The sequence below is a fragment of the Protopterus annectens genome, chromosome 2.part0 (assembly GCF_019279795.1).
Source record: "Protopterus annectens isolate FY-2018-M chromosome 2.part0, PAN1.0, whole genome shotgun sequence".
In the NCBI taxonomy this organism is placed as follows: Eukaryota; Metazoa; Chordata; order Ceratodontiformes; family Protopteridae; genus Protopterus; species Protopterus annectens.
Window position 1 is genome coordinate 808,774,128 of NC_056728.1, and position 21,505 is coordinate 808,795,632.

Here is a 21,505-nt window from a genome sequence, read left to right on the forward strand (position 1 = left end):
GTTACCCACAGAGCACCTATCTGTGGACTGCAGAACGTAGTGTGAGGATTGCAGTCTCTAGATGGTGACAGCTGTGAGAATTATTGACTTCATATCCCTCATAGGACATATGTTGCAACAAATCCTGATACAACAGTAAATGTATGAGGTTATCACAACAACATGTCAATATTGGCCCTGTGTATGTGCCTCCAGCCACAACCCTGGCAATCTTTGTACATCTGTCATGCAGTAAGAGGTGCATATGTGCTGTACACCATAATTAGTGACATCATCACTGATAACAAGCCAGTGAGATATCAGACTGCTACACATGTTATGTATAGTAGGGGTTATATCTGATGACATCACCTGGGCATTATGTGGTTGTGTGTACAGTACTGAGGTCTGTGTACGTAAGGTGAATGTTGACAGTGTGTGTATTGATAATATGTACATTGGCATGTATACAGACTGTGGTAGATGCCATTGTTCTTGGTCCCGTTCTGTCTGATGTTACATGCTGCTCCAATGTATGTTACCCTATCGGCTTACATGTTTGTAGGGCCATACACACACATGTCCCATACTACAGACAGGCATCAGACCACACTGTGTAGTGGCCCAGTATATGTAGGGTTAGTGTGTGAGTGGCACATATGAGGATAGTGTTGAACAAATAGTCCATATACTGTAATATAACACTAGCATACCATACGTGGCTGTGGCTGTGTTCACATTGGCTGTGGTTTATCACTTTCACACTGATTTATTGTACTTTGTGCTGTGACATATCTGTAGAGCCTGCTATATATGCAGGTACATGTGCATTCCCCAATAGGAAATGTAGGCCAGTGTTGAGAAAGTCTGCCTGTAGCCTGCACAGTGCTTTGTTACATGCCTAGCAGCTTAGTGTAAGTATCCAGTGAGATGTCATGTCCATATACTTGCCAGATGTACTGCTGCCAGTGTCAGTTATGCCTTGTTATGTAACAGATACATCCCAGTGTGTCAGCTGAGGTCTTTACCCCCTAGGGATTGTGTACAGAGTGTGGATAGAGGCTGCTGAACTATACATCTGGATTACTTACTGTTGACTGTTTGGTATCCTGTTGTCCAGTCTGTCTTTACTATTGTACTATTTGAAGGCCTCAGCCTGGACAGCAACATTTGTAAACCTTTCCAGACTACTGTATTAATATAACTGTTTCACAGTTGCATTACTCTGTTTATATGGCTGTTAGTGTCTGAACAGCAATATGACATGGCATATACAACTGTAATAGTACACAAATAAAGGTTTTCCATTTATGCATACCTGTGTGAGGTGTTATATCCTATGACCTCTCTGTGGGTATATGTTGCAGGCAACAATTCTGATTTGTATGGGTGGCTCATACAGTGTCCAGTTGTTAAGGTGTTAACTGTAGGCATAGCGGCTGTTCCATATTGTGTGCACCTGCTACATATTTTTCTTTCTGTACATATCTCTGCATGTGTATGTGTAGTCACATATATATCTATCTATATATATACATATATATATATATATATATATATATATATATATATATATATATATATATATATATATATATATATATATATATATATATATATATATATATATATGTATCTGCATATATGTGTCTGTATATATGCATCCTAGGGATGTTGATAACTTCCACACTGTACATTTCCTATGGGAGCCAGACTGTACTGCATGATATGTTACCAATACCAACCTGACATCATACAGGTGGGATGTAGTACTGTTAACATCTTGTGCCCATGTTGTGTCAGGTCCTGGTTATGGAATCTACAACACTTGGTAGTGTATTGCAGGGTGGACGTGTTTGGCTGTGGGGGGTATACCTATTTGTACAAGACATATATTGTTTGGGGCCTCTCAACCCCATTAACAATGCATGTGGACATATATGTTTTAGTTATTTTCCCATTGTTAGCTACAGATGTATGTCCGTATATACCCATATAGTTATATATATCTGCTTACATAAATATAACTATGTCTGTATATATATATATATATATATATATATATATATATATATGCTTACATATATATAACTTGCTGTATATATTTAGACTTATAGCTGTAGACATATATATCTATAGATGTAGGCATTTGCATGTATATATGTTCATATATATTTCTATGTATACTACAATATATTTATATATAGATGTGTTGTATCTGTTTTGATATTAATATATTTACACACGCATACATCTACATGTTGGAATACATTCTCTGTACTGTTGAATGACTAGGCTGGATGATATATTTGTGAATACATGGTGGCTATGTACATCTGACATGGCTTAGTGGTAAGTCACTTTGTCTATGTTGTGCAGGGTCCTGGGTTTATGACTTGCAGAGGCTGTTTATTTTGTTGCTGGGCAGAACAAGGGCTGTTGGATACAGAGTGAGTAAGGCAGTTTTGAGCAGTTGTAAGTGGGTTTGTGCAGGTTTGCTTGAAGATAAGCACTGCTAACTTCTGGTTACAGTTTCTTATACTCAGTTAACTTCTAAATTGCTTAACCAGTGTAGGCATTGCTTACCTCCATGCAAACTGGCTTAAACCCACTTACTGCTGCTTAAAAGTGCTTACTGCCACTTACCCCTGCAATGTTGTTGTTGTCTTTTGGCTTTTCCCAGTTAGGGGTCGCCACAGCGAAACTCCGGTCTGCTAATGATTGGCAGTAGATTTTCACGAACGCCGAGGTGCTAGCTCGACGTCCAACCTGCAACGAAGGCACGCCCATATATGCATGTCTTTCGTACACCCACCCAACCGCGGGGAGGACATGCAGACTCCACATAGAAGGCACTCCCCACACTCCAGTTGAGAATTGAATTGGAGAACCTCTTGCTGTGAGGCAATAACGCTACTGCTGCACCACCGCGGATCCACTTACCCCCGCACTAATTTCTTTTAAAGAAAAGAAAAAGGGTTTTAATAGCAAAGTGGTGAGAAAATTGGCACAGAGGGAAAGACAGTAGGAAAAATCCAACTTTTGTATTTTTTTTTTTTTTTTTTTTTTTTTTTTTTTTTTTTTTTTTTCTTTTTTTTTTTTTTTTTTTTTTTTTTTTTTTTTTTTTTTTTTTTTTTTTTTTTTTTTTTTTTTTTTTTTTTTTTTTTTTTTTTTTTTTTTTTTTTTTTTTTTTTTTTTTTTTTTTTTTTTTTTTTTTTTTTTTTTTTTTTTTTTTTTTTTTTTTTTTTTTTTTTTTTTTTTTTTTTTTTTTTTTTTTTTTTTTTTTTTTTTTTTTTTTTTTTTTTTTTTTTTTTTTTTTTTTTTTTTTTTTTTTTTTTTTTTTTTTTTTTTTTTCCCCCCCCCCCCCCCCCCCCCCCCCCCCCCCCCCCCCCCCCCCCCCCCCCCCCCCCCCCCCCCCCCCCCCCCCCCCCCCCCCCCCCCCCCCCCCCCCCCCCCCCCCCCCCCCCCCCCCCCCCCCCCCCCCCCCCCCCCCCCCCCCCCCCCCCCCCCCCCCCCCCCCCCCCCCCCCCCCCCCCCCCCCCCCCCCCCCCCCCCCCCCCCCCCCCCCCCCCCCCCCCCCCCCCCCCGTTTTGCCGTTTTTTTTTGGCTTAAACATTCCTTTTTGGGAAAATTTCAATTCCCAACCAAAAGGTTTTTTTTTTCCCCCAGGGGGACCCGGGGAAGGCAGCAGATATGGGCCTATACACTAGTGACTCTGCACATCGATGTGTTGACCACATGAACTGGTTTTACCTGCAGTATACACCTCTTACCTGGTATACCTGTGGACGGAATATTTGTTAACGCTAACTAACTGTTTCTACACATACTCCCAAATTCTGGGTTGATGTTGTGCACATAGCTGTCCAACTCTTTCTGCACAGACTCTGGCCATGTGTTGACCACATGCTGGTGTGCCAGAACATATCTAGAATATTGCCCTCTTCCACCTTTAGTGACCTGACGCATACATATCCATGATTTCCTACACAGTTATATTATGTAGGACAGTGCGGGTGACAGCGATCAGTGATACTTTATTATTCAGAGAAACTGCAACACTCACAATTCCCTACAATACCAGAGTGAACAGTACCAGCACAGGTTATAATGGTCTTTATTTCTCAGCACAGTGTTCGGATCCAATGTACCTGTGGAAGCAATGTTTGTTAGCACTACCTGACTGTCGCCACACAAACTTCCAGATTACACATTAGTATTATGCACATACATCTCACTCTTTTACTGTACACACTCTGGTCACAGCTTGACAACATGGGAGTGTAGATAGGACATACTTGAAATATTACTCTCCTAACAGTTTTGGGAGTTGCTGCAGTGACAGGATTGTCCTCATAGATGTTTGACAATCACTTGTATTCCCTGTTTGCTGGCTAAACATCTGGGATCATCCCACAGAGTTACCAGGGGGACAGGGGGAAAGGCAGCAGATATGGGCCTATACACTGGACATTCTGGCCTCATCTGTACAGTTGTGGGGTATGATTCTGTATGCAGCCTACATCCACTCCCAGGATTCAGACCATGGCTGTGTCTGCCACAACTTAAACACTGTCCATCACAGTTGTGTCTGCTATATAGATATTGCTGTATATCTCCTATCTGCTTTCTGTCTTATTAATCCCCTGTGCTTTTGCATTCTGACCTTGTATTACAACACTCTTATACAGATCTCCTAGACAGTAATATTTTGTAGGACTGTGTGGGGGACAGTGATGCATAATACCTCATTATTCAGAGCAACTGCATCAGTCGCAATGCCATACAATACCAGTGTAAACAGGACCAGTACAGGGTATCATTCTTGTATTTCTGAGCACAGTGTTGGTATCTGGCAGACCTGTGGGAGAAATGTTTATTAGCCCTACATGAATGTTCCCACACACAGTACCAGATTCCACATTACTATTATGCACATACATTTCACTCTGTTACTGTACACACTCTGGCCACAGCTTGACAAGTTGGGGTGTGAATGGGATATACATGGCTTCGTAGTCTCATAAGGTTTTGGGGAGTTGCTAGTGTGCCAGCTTTGTTCTCATTGATGTGTGTCAATCAGTTGTATTTCCTGTTTTCTGCCTATTCATCTGGGGTCATCCCACTGATTTCCCAGGGGACAGGTTGATAGGCAACAGATATGGACCACTTTACTGGAGATTCTGTACAGTTGTGGGGTATGATTCTGTGTGCAGACTACTACCACTGGCAGGATTCAAATCACGGCTGTGTGTGCTAATCAAAACAACAGTTCACATCTCAGGTGCATGTGCTATTTGGGTTTTGTTGTCTGCATTTTCCCTGTTTTTATGGTCTCTCAGTTGTACTAAATGGCCTCTGGGGATTACACCAGTCATATACAGACATTCCTACACATTCAATTTATGGTGCACGGTGTGGGTAACAGTGCTTAATACAACAGTACTATTACATGATTGCAAATCTACATTACCATATGATACCAGCATATACACATGCAGTCCAGCAGTTAGACCTTTACTCTTCCTGTCATATTCTCCAGTGTATGCAGTACTTGCCTTGAACAATACTGGTTTTATACAGGCAAATGATTTACTACTACTTTTAATTTTATTTCCTATGACAGTAAATGCATGAGTATTACTGACCTACCTCACATCTCAACCTTGCTAGGCGACTGACGTGGGCCTCCTGGTTCATGTCCCGCTCCATTGCAGCTGTGGGGGACATAAGAGGAATATGTAGCCATAGCTATCCATGATATACCTGAGCTGGAAATTATTACACACATAGTGGGGTGATACTTACACACAACTGAAACATCCCCTGCCGCTCTAGCCTCTTGGATCCACTGTTCCAAGAGGTCCCCCTTATACTGCTTCAGGTCAGCATAGTGATGCCTGACCTGCTCACCAGTTCAGGGTATGCCAGTGGCACTGGTGAGGTCACAGGCGAGATGGTCCCAGGCCTCTGCCTTATCTTGGGAGCTCTGGTACTGGCCCTGCAGCAGTCTCTGATCATAATCTTTGACAAGGAGTCCTGCCATGACTCTGGACTCCTGAATGCACCAGCACTGCTCCCAAAAGTGCACACCTTCTACACTTATTGCCATAGTGCCTGCAAGGGGAAGCTACAACCAGTTATGAGATGTATTCCTGCCTCTTGGGTTTAAGTAGGGCCGATTTCCTGCACTTTTCCGTGATTGGCCAGTTTTGAAAAGGCTAGGCTATGGGCAAACCTGCTTACCTAGGGTTGCATTGTTTTAAGGGGTATAACACTAGGCACATTGATTTAGCTGGCCTACACATTGCTTACACCTCCCAAGCTGGCCTGTGCAATGCTTAGTGTTGCTTACATTAGACTTTGCATTATAATTCCTTTTTGGCATTGAGTTATTATTTATTACACCTTATATGTATGATTGGTATCCATGATTCATGTGTACATACACTGTATGGGGTCCTTGTGTTTTATTGGGGACTTCAACACTCTATTACAATTAAACCTGACGTCTGGGCTTACTGCTTTACTCCAATTCACATATTCATGTTATGTAGTGGGTTAAGGCACATATGTCTGTATACTGATTCCTTTCACAGATTCAGTTTGGTTTTACTATGGTAAAGACATGTCTGCTGATGCCTTATTCTTCTGTACTTTTGTGATGAGAGCAAGGGCCATTGGATACAGAGTGATTAAGGCACTTTTGGCATTTGTAAGCAGGTTTGCGTGGGTTTGCACGAGGGTAAGCAATGCTAACCTCTGGTTGCATATGCTTACAGAGAGTTAGCTTCAGAATTGCTTAACCTGTGTGCGCATTGCTTACCCCCGTGCAAATGGGCTTAAGCTCACTTACTAGTGCTTAAATATGCTTACTACTGCTTATTAGTGATTAAACTTGTTTACTAGTGCTTTATTCATTATGACGCTGACACCTCACAAGTGCATTTACTGCAGTACTCCAGTTCATAAATATATGTTATTTAGTGGGTTATGCAACAAAAATATTAGTCATAACATGCTTTGCCATGGAAAATGGAATGTGCTGTAGTGGGACTCGAACTGAGAATGCCTGCTCATAAGGCAAATGCTCTGCCCACTACACTATTGCTATGCTGCTTCATTTGCATATATCTTCCTTGTTATACTCTTCAGCCATTTAAGTTGTATTTACCGTAGCCAAGCGATGGGCACACCTGTGCACCTACAGTTAGCTTTAATCGGATTAAAAAAAAAACGGGTCTGTTCATTTTATTTCTGTATACTTTTGCTGTTGTACATGAGGATGACTGTTGGTGGGGATATGAGGACACCTATGAGCAATCTCACTCATTTCTTACCCCTTTCTGCTGTTCTTCATTGTGGGGGCATGTATATTCTGAGAGCTCTGCTCTCAGATATGCCCCCTGCACTCTTACACTATCCATGTAAGATTAGGAGCTTAGGCAGCGTGCCTCATTACTATGCATGGCGCACTGCCGTCCTGCTCCTATACGGCTGCCTCGGTGCAGGACTAAGCTATTCCTGCACGGAGGAATAGTAAATCTGGGGGAACATCTTTAGTTATATCCTACAGCTCTTTAGCTCCTTTTGTTTGATTCAGGTTTCACAGGATATAGCATCAGTTCCAGTATATTCTCATTGTTTGCCATTTTGTAGTCACCTGCTTGAGTTATATTTTACAACCCTTTTCCATTTCTTCTAGACTGAGCACTTTTTACTACAGCTGCTGTTGGCTACTAATGGCTTTACATCCACACTCTGCCACAGTTCTACCTTGTCCAATAAAACATCTCATATTATGTATTTCATCATGCCTTCTTGTACTAACTCTTTTTAATCTGTCTAATCAATTATTTTCTTTATTTAATTTTCTCTGTCCACCTTTGATATCAGGATGCTCCAATCGTGAAACTGAATAGTCCCATTAATATAACCTGTGGCAGCTAGCAGTTGATATATACTCTCTATTTACCAGCATTCCTTTTATTCAGCTCCTTTAAGTTCTAGATGATTTTTGTGCATAATCCATCTCCCTCCCATCTTTCCTGTTTCTTCATTTATGTTCTTTGGTATGGTATATTTAATTCCATATCTTGCATACAAATATTTCTATCCACCATCTTTCCTGTTCTGTTTTACCTACTGTATATATCTTGAACTCAAGTCATGTCCCACTACCTTCCCTTGGTTCCTCAGATTTTTCAGTCACTAATTTATATCTTCATACTCAGTGTGCAACTAAGCTTGACATTCCATCTCACACCCCCATTTTTTCTGTAGTCCCTCTATCTCTTACTGCCTTGACTTTTGTTTTTGCCTCTAGTTATTTTACTCCCCTGCTCCACCACATTTCAGGTATGTGGTCATCCTGATATACCACTCTAACCCATCATCAGCACTGCTATCCCTTCTAGACAGAGCTGTAGCTATTCACTAACACATTGTTTGCTTCTTTTCTAAGCTTCCCACAGTTACTCTTAGATCAGTAACATTGTCTTGTACCCCATTAGACACATTTCTGTTTAAACAATGAAACACACAAAACCACACCAGGATAGAGTATAATAACTTTACTGATGTATCCAGTACCTCGGCTTATGCTTTCAAGGAATAATTTTTTACATCAAGCAGCCATATTTTTATATTGTGACATCATTAATTGCTTAATTCATTGATTTCAATTAATCTCTAAAATCAATTGCAAAATCATCTCCATTAAAGTGCCCACAATATATTATCTGATACATATGTATTTTCCTACTAAATCCATACTTTACATTTGATATAAATTCCCTGCGGGAAATGTACCATTTGTAGGAAAATTAAAAATTTGGATGGGGTCAACATCAATGGTAAAACATAGAGGTTAATTGAAATCAATGAATTAAGCAATTAATGATGTCACAATATAAAAATATGGCTGCTTGATGTAAAAAATTATTCCTTGAAGGTGTAAGCAGAGGTACCGGATACATCAGTAAAGTTATTATACTCTATCCTCGTGTAGTTTTGTGTGTTTCATTGTATAAGGAGGTGCAGTTTGTGGTTTATTTTATTTATTTTTGGTGGAGAGGATCATGGCAGCAGATGGCTCCCATTTCACTTGTGCGGATATTTGGAAAGAACGAGAATCCTGAATGGTGGAGGATGATCCCTTAATAATGGGGGAAGAGAGCCCAAATGATGTGGACTTTTCTAAACTGGAGAGGTTGCTTACCAATGAGGTAACATTGTATTATGATATCAAGTTGCTTGAAAAATATCTTATGTTGGACATTGTGCCTAGGGGCCTCAGGATTAACAAACTGCCCACCTATGACTTTGCGGATGACAAGAGTGACTTATTGAATGAGTGGAATGCTGCTTCATTGGCCTGCACTAAAGTTTGGTTGAGCGTGTTGATGAAACGTAATGTGAGGCAAAAAGAGAGGTTCAGAACGGAGACCCTTTGGTCTCAAACTGATTTAGCGGAGAAAATACCGAATGTGATTTTCAAAAATAAGGTGAAGGAAGTCAAGGAAAAAGTAGTCAAGGTGGAAGAGGCAGTGACTGTTCATAAGAAAGGAAAGTTGCAGAGAGATATGAACGACTACAAGAACAACGCAATTTTTTCCTGGCAACGGAAGGAACCAAGGGGCAGACAGAAGGCCAGACGACCAGGCAACAGAAATCAGGAATTTTATGACTCTTCCGTATCTTCAGGGGAGCTGGCATCAAACAGTAGCAAAAAGAGTGTATCATTTGAAGAGCTCAGCGAGGAATCAGGGGAGTCAGGTCTAAGGAAGGAGAATTCAGAAGTTGGTAGGGGCTGTGGTCGAAGATGGCAAGGGAGTTCCAGTGATGATTGTGGCAAGCATAACGAGGGATACCAACAAAGTCACAACAACAGAAGTAGAAGGAAGAGATACTGAAAGAAATTTGGACATTCATGACATTGGAAGGAATGTGGGAGCATTTGTTTTGAGTTCAGGGACTATTACAAATGTGGACAATTTGAAAGTGGTAAATTTGTCTAATTTAACTTTGGATTGCAATGCCTTTTCTTTATTGGATAAAGGTGCCAAATACATCCTTACACATTGTCTGAGTTTATCAGAATTGATCCTGGAAATCACTAGGTTTTGTTGTAAATTGCATCTAAAAGTATTTTTCAAAAATAAGCAAAACATTTTTAGAAAATTTGATGCATATAATTTTGGTGATGGTTTTAATGTTGTAATGGATGGGGAGCAATGTGGCAGTGATTCAGAAAATGATAGTGAGGATGACTTTTTGCTTAACCTGTCCGAATACGATTATGAGGGACAATCCATATGTGAAGAGGATGAAGGGGGGGGGCAGTGAAGCCACCATGAAAGAGGACATTAGAAGTTTTTTTACTGGTTATGGAAAGGTGACAATGCCACCAGTACTGTACAATAGTGCTTTCATGCCGCCAAAGCTGTTGACCAATCTGTCAGTATTTGAAAATGTTTTATGCAAGCATGTAGAGAGAGAATATAACATAGTTATAAAAAATTTCAGGTCATTTAATTTGACTAAAAATCAATGGGATGCTTTGCAACAGTTAAGGGACTGTAATAATAAATACATTTTCACACAGGCAGACAAAGGTGCAAATTGGATGGCTATGAATGAGGCACAGTACAATGGGATAGCTTATGCATTGCTGAAAGACAGCACAGTATATGTTAATCTCACGGGCAATCCTGTTACAGAATTTAACAGAGCATTACTTAAAATACTAGGGACGGGGGAGATACTGGGCTTTTTGAGCTCAATGGACATCAATAAGCTTTATATCAGACACCTCAAAGATGCGATGTTCAAAGTTATACCCAAGTTGCATAAAAATATTGAAAACACGCCAGGTAGACCGATAGTGTTGGAGAAAGGTGCCTTCCTACAGAACGTAGGCATATTTTTGGATTTCCACTTAAAATGTCATTTGAGTAGAGTTGCTTCACATATCAAGAACAGGAAGATGTTGGCCGACATGTTAGGGGGCATGAAGTAGTTCCATGAATTTTACTGGGCCAGCGCAGATGTAAAATCTTTGTACATGAACATAAAACATGAGTTGGGAATGAAGGCAGTAAAAAAATATGTTGGAGGAGGGCCCCCAGACTGATTTTCTGATTTGTTTGAGTTTTCATTAACTCATAATTGTTTTGTGTTTAACAATAATCATTACCTGCAGATGGAAGGAACAGCAAGCGATGGGGGTGTTTATGCCCCTGTCTATGCAATTCTGTTTATGGATTATTTTGAAAAAGTTAAAATGCATAACATGGAATTTTATAAAAATAAGGTAATGTTTTTCAAAAGATATATAGACGATCTTATTTTCATCTGCATGGGGGAGATGGAAGAATTTGGTGATTTCATACAAATGTTGCAAGATAATCAGTTTGGACTTGGGTATACGTTTAATACTAGCAGGATTGCCATACAATATCTGGATATAGAATTTTTTGTGGATGAGAATTTCATGGTGGCATTTAAACCTTATGTGAAGGATACAGCGGTCAATAATTTTTTGACCGCTGATAGTATGCATGCCCCCCCATCTATTGGTATCACTGCATATGGAGAATTTTTGCGAATAGCAAATAATACCTCAAAGAAGAATGAGTTGGCATATGCATTCAGTAAAGTTAGGGATAAACTTATAAGAAGGGGGTATCAAGAAGATGTTTTGGCTGCAGTGGAAAATAGAGTTAAAAAGAAGTTGGGGCTGACACACAATGCAGTTATTGGAGAAGATAGGGCTTATAGAGGGATGGTACATCTTAGAAGAAGGAAGAAGCACAGGAATTTCTGTTTTTTGTTAATAAATACTCCCCATTTTCAGACATTTTGAGAGGTCTTGTAAACAGGTATTGGCCCATTGTCCTTAGTGATGAAAAATATGGGATTTTTCCAGACAGGATAACCTTTTCCTAAAGTAGGTTAAAAATTTGAAAGAATTGTTATCAATAGGTAAATTGCAAATTAAATTTGGTAGGAAGGGGAGTTTTCCGTGCAGAAATGTACCATTTGTAGGAAAATTAAAAACTTGGATAGGGTCAACATCAAAGGTAAAACTTACAGAGCCAGGGACATGTATAATTGTGAATCAGGGGAGCCATTTATATCATAGGATGTGGTTGCACCACAGTCCAATGGTACATAGGTCAGACAAAAAGAGCTATGAAGAAAAGAACCATGGAGCACATGGGAGACATTAGAAGGGGTAGGATGGAGAGTCCAGTGGCGGAACATAGGAGATTTGTTGGTTGGTAAATTAATCCAGTTGGAGACCAAATGTATTATCAACTTTAAGACATTGTATCCTAGGGGATTAAATATGTAATTAGATTTAAATGTCTACAATTGTTGAAATTATGTTTTATTCACAACTGTTCAGGAATTTTTATACATAATTGTTTAGATTCAATGTAGATAAGGGATTTTCATGTCACAGAATGCACTTTTATAGGTTCATAGGTTAGTGCTAAGCTAACTGCCCTTGCGAGCCATTGTAAGCCTAGCCAATTATCCCTTGTGAGACTCAAACCCTGCACCTTGTGCTTGTAAGGCAAACACTTTAACCATTAGGCCAACCTCCCAACCCAACACCCTTTTAGCAGTACAGTTCATGCTGAGCCAGCCCATCATGAATTGAAGTATTTATTAGCATAAAGTTATATATGTATAGTTTATATAGTTATTCATATATAGAGTTTGAATCAATGAAATGTGCATATTATGAGAATTGTATATTGCATATTTATTTTTATATGTATGGGATTCATTCATGGTATTTTTTAAAAATTAATTTATATTAAATGTTAAAAATGAATGTATATCAAATGTAAAGTATGGATTTAGTAGGAAACTACATTTGTATCAGATAATATATTGCGGACACTTTAATGGAGATGATGAAGTGATTTTGCAATTGATTTTAGAGGTTAATTGAAATCAATGAATTAAGCAATTAATGATGTCACAATATAAAAATATGGCTGCTTGAGGAAAAAAAATTATTCGTTGAAGGCATAAGCCGAGGTACCGGGTACATCAGTAAAGTTATTATACTCTATCCTGGTGTGGTTTTGTGTGTTTCATTGTATAAGGAGGTGCAGTTTGTGTTTTTTTTTGATATTTCTGTTTAAAGTCATCTATTCTTTCCTTCTTTCTTTCCCCACTGACATTTGCTAATGACTGGATATATAAGAATGTCACTGTTCTTTAAAGTTTCACATAAGTGTTCTGCATTTGTCAGTTATCTCTTTACTTCTGCTCGACACCTTCATGACAGCCTCCCTTACCCAACCTTTTCAGCCAATGTGGCTTACAATAGGTACATGTTCCCTGCTTTCTTTGAGAAGCTTGTTCACAGCCTGCCCAGTCATGCTCAGTTATAGTAATAAAAATATTAGTAATTATGATGATAAGTCAAGTGCAGCCATGAATAAAAATATGTTATTCCATTTGGCAAGTACAAACAGAAATATGGGTGCAGCAACAGATGTGTTGTTCTTTTGTACATTGATTTTCAAACAAGGACTAGGGAATGACTATTAGACATGAGTGAAACTAGACTGTACACATCAGTATTTCTATGTTAATTGAAACACATGATGATAACATAAAATATCTGGCCATTTATAATCTAGCTGTTTTGTCAATTCCTAAAGACATCCTATCATTTGTCCTTTCTTTCTCATTTGTGGGCTGAAACTCTGCATAGCATAGGACAACTACCTTATTTTTAGACTGTGTATCTTCTTCCTGCACTTATAGCAATACTGAAGACAGAAGACATGTAGGATTAACGGTAGAAGTACTAGGTGTAATAGTGGTAACAGCAGTAGCAGTAGTTGTAGTAGTAACAGTAGTAGTAGTGCTAGTAGTAGCAGTAGTAGTAATAGTGCTAGTAGTAGCAGTAGTGGCAGTAGTAGAAGTAGTAGTAGTAGTAGTAGTAGTGGTAGTAGTAGTAGTGGTATCTGTAGTAACAGTAGTAGTAGCAGTAGCAGTAGTAGTAGTAGCAGTAGTAGCATTACTAGTAGTAGTAATGGTGGTACTAGCAGTAGTAACAGTAGTGGCAGTAGTAGTCATGGTAGAAGCAGTAGTCAGGAGCGGCATTAGGTCAACTGGTGCCCTAGGAAAAAGGGCTCCACGGTGCCCTCCACCACACTACCTGGTGCCCCCATCCTGGTCTCGCTACACCAAATAAATACTGGAAAAGTGCCCCTACTAGAGCAGCACCCTAGGCAGCCACCTAGTTGGCCTATACCTAAGGCCGGTTATAGCAGTAGTAGTAGTACCAGTAGTAATATTAGTGGTAGCAGCAGTAACAGTAGTAGCAGTGGTAGGTAGTGGTAGTGGTATCAGTAGTTGCAGTAGTAGTAGTGGTAGTAGTATTAATAGTATATATCTAACTTTACTTAAAGTAGGAATTTGATGTCCAGGATCAGAGTCTAACTCAAAACCAGAGCCTTTGGATAATTGCACATCTCACTGCAGAAATCCAGTTGTTGATCATTGTTTGGCAATGCAGAATGACTATGTGGGTTGTACTACTGTGTTGTCTTCAACAGTCTGACCTTGCACACAAATGACAGGATGAAGGAATTACAACAGTGCTAAAGAGGTAGTGCCAGACATTATATTAAATCTCTGTACATAAGTACATGCAGGATTTGTGTTGATAAATCAGTCATTTACATTGAATGTTGTTCGATCGAAAATGAATTTCTGAAAACCACTTTTGGCAATTTTTACAAAAATCTTTTTTACAAGTGGTGCAAGGCCCTATTCACCCTCACCTTTACCCTCCAACTTACATATACCAAATCTGAGGTCATAAAATGGTCAAACACATGCACACACACACGCACACATGCACACACACACGCACACACGCACACGCGCACACGCACACACGCACACACGCACACACGCACACACACACACACACACACACACACACACACTGTCATACCTTTTACCTTTCCCTGAGATTACAGATAATCCCCTGATGTAGCCTCTTATTTTTTATGCACCTTGCAAATCAGAGATGATTATAGTCAGTCAGTATTCCAGGTATTAGAGTTTAATTCATCTTATTGCTCATAAACTGCATAATAATGCAATATGTGTTGCTCTATTAACTTTTTAACTGTCTTAGAGTAATACTGGCACCACCCCTCAAACACAGACAGAGCCTCATCCCTTTCAACTTTTCATGATTCTACAGAGTGCCTCAGATTTTGCCTGTCCCTCACAACTCAAGAGCCATAACAGTAAGCCAATAATGCCAGACATTAGAGTTTTGTATTTCTTATTGTTCAGAAAATGCATCCAGATGCATGAGCTGTTCTTCTATTAAGTCCCCAGTGCGCATGTCTATAATGGGCCTACAAGCTTATCTACTATCCCAGACTTACTCTGGTATTGCTGGGGTTGTGGATCCTATGGGTGTCCTGGGGCTCATCTATTTTTGCATCTGTCTTATATATATATATATATATATATATATATATATATATATATATATATATATATATATATATGGGTCTCGTACTATTGAGCGAAAGCTCAAACAACCAAAACCACATCGGCCGAGCACACTTTAGCGAAAGTACTTTTAACCAAAAAAGCACTTTCGCTAAAGTGTGTGAAAAAAATCTAAAAAATAACAAAATGAAAAAAAAAACACACAGAACTCATGTTTACGCAGGGGGGCAAGCCCCTGCACCCCCCACACCACCCTACTTTTATATTCTCACTCCGAGATCGCACTACAGTGGGGAAAAGGGAATATCCTCTTTTTCCCACTGTGCTATGATCTCAACAACAGCCATCTCCCCACATTTCACCCTTACTTAACCACACTTTCGCAAAAGTGCTTTTTTGGTAAAAAGCACTTTCGCAAAAGTGTGCTCGTTCATTTCACTTTTGGTGAAATGGCCGTTCGCTCAATAGTACGGATCCCATATATATATATATATATATATATATATATATATATATATATATATATATATATATATATATATATATATATATATTGTTTAACCTCCAATGTTTGTAGATTATATGCAAGGGCACCTCCCCACTTTGGAACAAGCCTCCCCTGAAGGAGCATCAGTGACAAATATCCACCCTCCCAGGATGAGCATGTCTATCCCTCCCTGCTGATCCATCATAGGTTCATTGGTTCATAGGTAGGTACTAGGCTATCGGCCCTGGGGTCTATACAAGCCCAGCCAAAAAGGTACCCTGGCTTTTGCCACCCAAGAAAATTATTTTCCTGTGCCACTGTCGAGCAGAGCCACAGAAGTGATCCCCAGGGTGAATTTCCTATTTCCCATCCAATCATCATGATTTTTCTTGAAGAGTGCTAATGAGGAGCTTTGTTTGATATAGATAGGTAGTTTATTCCAGAGTATGGGAAGTCTCTGGGACAGGAATCTATCCCTCTGGCATGTTCTGTTTATTGTGGTGACAAGGTTTAGGTTCCTAGAGCGTGTAGCTTGGAGGGATTGGGATTTCTTTAAGTGGAGAATGTCCAACAGCTCTGGGCTTGACTTAGCTTTGTATGTTAGGCAGAGATCACCTCTGAGTAGGCGATATGTGACGGAGTAAATCTGGAGTTTTTTGAGGCGGTCAGTGTAGGGCATTTGTTTAAGGCCAGTAATCCTCTTTGTGAGGTACTTCTGTGGCCTTTCCAGTTGTTGTAGATGTCTTGTGAGGTACATACCTAATGGGTCTAATGAGTGCTGAGTGGAGTGGACCAATTACCTCATTTTCTCTGGATGAGAAATCTTTTCTGATGAGGTGTGCCACGTAAAAGGATTTCCTGACTACTGTGGCGATGTGATTATCAAAGGAGAGACTACTGTCCATCTGTGTCCCAAGGTCTCTTATCACACTTTCAGTGTTAAGTATACTACCGCCTATGTTGTCATTCATGGGTACAGAGTTTTTACCAAAGAGGATGACAATGCACTTTTTGGCAATGAGCTTGAGGCCATGGCTTTGCCACCAGGCATCTGTCTCAGTGAGGCCCTTTTGTAGGATGTCCACATCGTTAGGAGTTTCGATTATGGCTCCTAGTTTGCAGTCATCTGTGAACTTTGTTAGCCAAAGACCTTCTTTGTTAGCCTGTACTTCAGAGAAGTAGATACCAAACAGGAGATGACCCAGGACTGAACCCTGTGGTACTCCACTTGTCACTGGTCTGAAGTCGGATTTGGAGTCTGGTACTTTCACAGTGTGGGTTCTGTCATTGAGCCAGTTGGCAACCCATCTTATGACATAGGGATTTATACCTAGTTTAGTGAATTTATCTATAATTCCAGAGTGGGATGGTGTCGAAAGCCTAGGCAAGATCTAGATAGGCTGTGTGAACCACCTTACCCTCGTCTACGGCTTTGGTGACTGCTACAAAGAAGTTTATCAGGTTTAGGAGAAATGATCTGCTTTTTACAAACCTGAACTGGGGGGGGTCCAGAGTTTGGAAATTACCAATGTCTTTGTTTATAAGTTCCATGATGATATGTTCCATGGCCTTGCAGACCAGGCTCACCAGGCTAATGGGGCAGTAGTTCCCTGGGTACGTGGTGGCTCACCCTTGTGGAGTGGGATAACTGTCGCTGTGCACCATTTAGTAGGCACAAAGCCTGAGGTGAGGTTATGATTGAACATGGTACTTAGGTGGGGTGCCAGTTCATTCTGTAGTTCATGTAGAATGCAGCCTGGGATGTTGTCTGGTCCCATGGATGCTGTGTTCTTGGCTTTGGAGAGTGTATTTTTTAACTGTGCAGCCATGATTACAGGAACTTTGCATTCTTTCCGTATAGAGATGGGCTCTTTAGGGGGTGAGAGTGGGATAAAATTAGCACTGAACCTATCTGCCAGGATGTTGGCAATATCAGTTGGGTCTGTATATTTAGTGCCATTGTGCTGTAACTCAGAGCAGATCTGAGTGTTGCCATTGAGATTCTTGACATAGCTATAGAATGCTTTGTGGTTGTCTTTAGAATCAGTGGTGATTTTGTTTTCCTAACTAGCTTTGGAGGATTTTATCAGGGATCGCAGCTTCCTACTGAGGCTGACCAGGGTGCTCCATCACTCAAGGGATTTTACTCTCTTTTGCAACAGTTTCTTCCTTCTGTTGTACAGTTTGTTTATGGCAGGGGACCACCAGATTGGCTTCCTTTTTTTGGAGGATAGTGTCTTGGTTCTGTTTGGGATAGCACGATCCATGCACTCATGTAAGTGCTTATAAAGTGGAATTGTGTAGGATTCAGTAGTCATAACTGTATTGTCCATCTGCATGGGTGTCATGAAGTTCTCCACTTCTGTCTTAAGAAGCATGAAGTTGACTTTGGAGAAATGTTTTACCATGGTTTCCTTAATTGGGGGTGGGGGCAGGATGCGGATATATAGGGTAATTAGCTTATGGTTGGATCGGACCAATGAGGCGTTGACTTCAGGTGTGGAACACCGGTCACTCATGTTGGTAATGACTAGATCTAGGATATTGTTGCCTCTAGTGGGGGTGTGGATAAGTTGATCCAGGGCATTGGAGTTTATGAATTCCAGAAAGCGTTGAGTGAAGGAGTTGGTACATGAGTAGTTTTCCCAGTTAATGGTGGGGTAGTTGAAATCGCCCATTATTAGGGTGTTTGGTTGAACCCTAATATTTTCCAGTACATCAAGAAAAGAGGAGTGAGAATCCTGGGACATGATGGGGGATATGTAGCAAGCTACAATTTGGATTGCAGTTTTGCCCAGAGTTAGTTGCACTTTGATAACCTTGGCTGCATTATGCTGAGCAACTAGCCTGGAGGTGTGGATATCCTTAATCAATATGGACACACCTCCAGCTTTGGTGTTCCGGTCCAGGTTACATGGCAGAAAAGTGTGATATGAGTTATAGCCTGGTAGTGCAGGGGTGCTCTCTGGAGCCTTGAACCAGGTCTCAGTCACTGCATAAATATAGATGTTCTCCATTTTAAGGAGTGACTCGAGTGAGTGCATTTTGAGATTTAGACTTCTAGCATTGAGTAGCATCACCCTCAGTTTTTGCTTGCCTGTTCCTGTTACGGTGGTGAATTTGTCATTTGAACCTTGCCTAAAAAATGGCACTATAGGGGCGGCAAGAACCTTAGCCAGTATCCAGAATCCCAGGGGTGACAGGTGCAGGCCATCTCTGGCAAAGCATTGTGGTCTGTTGACCATGTCATCCCAGGCAGACAGATACTGGATCCTTTTAGAATGACACCAGAAGCTTAGCCAATTGTTGAAGTCAATCATTTTGTCCTTGTACTGCGGTATCATTCTGGGTGATGGCAGAATGCTACTCAGGGCTAGGGTCATACCTGCCTGAGCTACAAGATTGGAGACCTCTTCCATGTCTCTTTTCATGTAGTCAAGGGAGGTATGTCTCAGGTTGTTCACACCAACATGGACAATGACAGAGTCATATTTGTACTTGTTGTGGAGTGATCTGAGTGCTTGGGTTATGTGGCGGATCCTGCCAACCAGCAGGCAGCTGACAGTAACCTTCTCCTTGTTTAGCCTGGTGAGTAGGACATCAGTGTGCCTGACTATAGAGTCATCTATGACTAGTGTGTTGGGTACGTTGTTTTGCCTTATTGGCTGTGGTTGAGTGGGCACACTGAGTCTGCGGGCTATGTGTCATTTGGGTTGTGTTGGGGGGTGGAGGTTGCTTGCATTTCTGCTTTGGAGGTCTCTGTTGCTTGAGCAGATTATAATTGAGAGCCTCCGCGAATGTTTGTGTTTCTATGTGGATTTTGGTGGTGTAGATTTAGTGAGACTATGTGATGAGTGTGGTGTGGTGCAAGTGTTTACCTTCTCCTCTGACTGTCAAGTTCAGTCTTGGTTGGAGAGAGCTTTACCTCCAGTTTGGCTAGATACGTGCATCTCTCACAGATTGTAGTGCTGGGTGGTAGGAGGAGAGGGTTGTCTGTGTACATGAGGCAATATCTACATTGCCCCAAGATGCCCATATTCATCAGATAGACAGGAGAGAACACTGGGAGCTTGAGCAGCTACTTGTACCCAAGTTGAGTGGGCCATAGCCTTTATCTCTCTATGCCAATGGAGCTGGTAAGCTGAAATACATTATTATTATGATCATTTTTCTTTTTACTTTTTAAGAAACTTCTCTGTGTGGAAGATTTTCAGTCCATATATCTGATTAATATACAGTGATTAATTAGAGATATATGGACTAAAAATCTTCCACACAGAAGTTTATTACACTGTTTTGTTTTTGGACCCACTGTACTTGTTTAGTGGGTTGTTTTGAGACTTCGGGGATACCACGGAGATTGCTTGTTTTTTTTTTTCACTTTTCTCACAATTGAACATCACAACTTATAAAGGTAGCTATCTTTTAGGGTAGGGGTAAGGAGGCATGCCTTGTACATATATCCAAAAGCAAAAATGTTGAACTATATTATTGTGTTCTACTTATTCTTTCATTTTCATCCCAGTCTGACATCAGAGAGCTATACATATGGTTACTGATGTTTAGGAGTTGGGGTAAGAAGAAATGCTGTGTAGGTGCATGAAAGCAGCAAAATGAAATATGACTGTAGCCATTTGTTCTTTCACTTTCATCGAACTCTAATGCAAAGAAGTATAGAAAAAGTGAATATTTTTAAGGGGGATGAGGCAGGCACTATTGCTTCATGTGCTTTTATGTATTCTCACAACTATTTGACTTCACAGAATATGTAAGCTCTATTGCTCATACTTGCGATTACCTTTGCTTTACAATTAATTTCATTTTCTGTTGTAGTCCTCATGACAAAGTTGCAAGTTATTTGGCAAAAAATAAAAAAAATGAGTGTGTTATTTGATTTTTTTTTTAGTTTCACTGTTTTCTATAACAACACTTATAACATTATGTCATAGTAGGTACTGGGCAATGATTTATACAAAACTGCAAATAATTATGGGTAATCAAAAAGATTTTACTTCTATGCAGGAGCTGTTTCTTAAATTCAGTATGGTTTCACTACATCTTCATGTGTTAATTTTCAGTGTGACATGTTGGACCTGCAAGAACTAGTTGACAACTTGTATTTTAGGAAGTAAGAAACTACTTCTGTCTGATGCACTTAACATGGAAATACAGTAGTTTATACATTAATTTAAGAGGTTAAGCATTATGGGTCAGTGTTTCATGATACCACAGCTGGGATTTTTAGGAGAACAATCAGGAGGACATCCTTAATAACAAAGTAAAATGCACAAACAACTCAATTTTGCATCAACAATATATACTTTGATATTGAATCTAGTAAGGAGAAGATATTCAACTCCAAAGATTTGTTACTTAAACATGCTTTAGAATATGACCAATATACCTTAAGATTTGAACTCAGCTGTTTTTCTTTGGTCATGATTTTGGTTAGGCCATATCATTTGATCAGAAGGTTGGAAAAAGTTTTAAAATGCACCTCAGACCATCTAGTCCCACAAGACCCCTGGC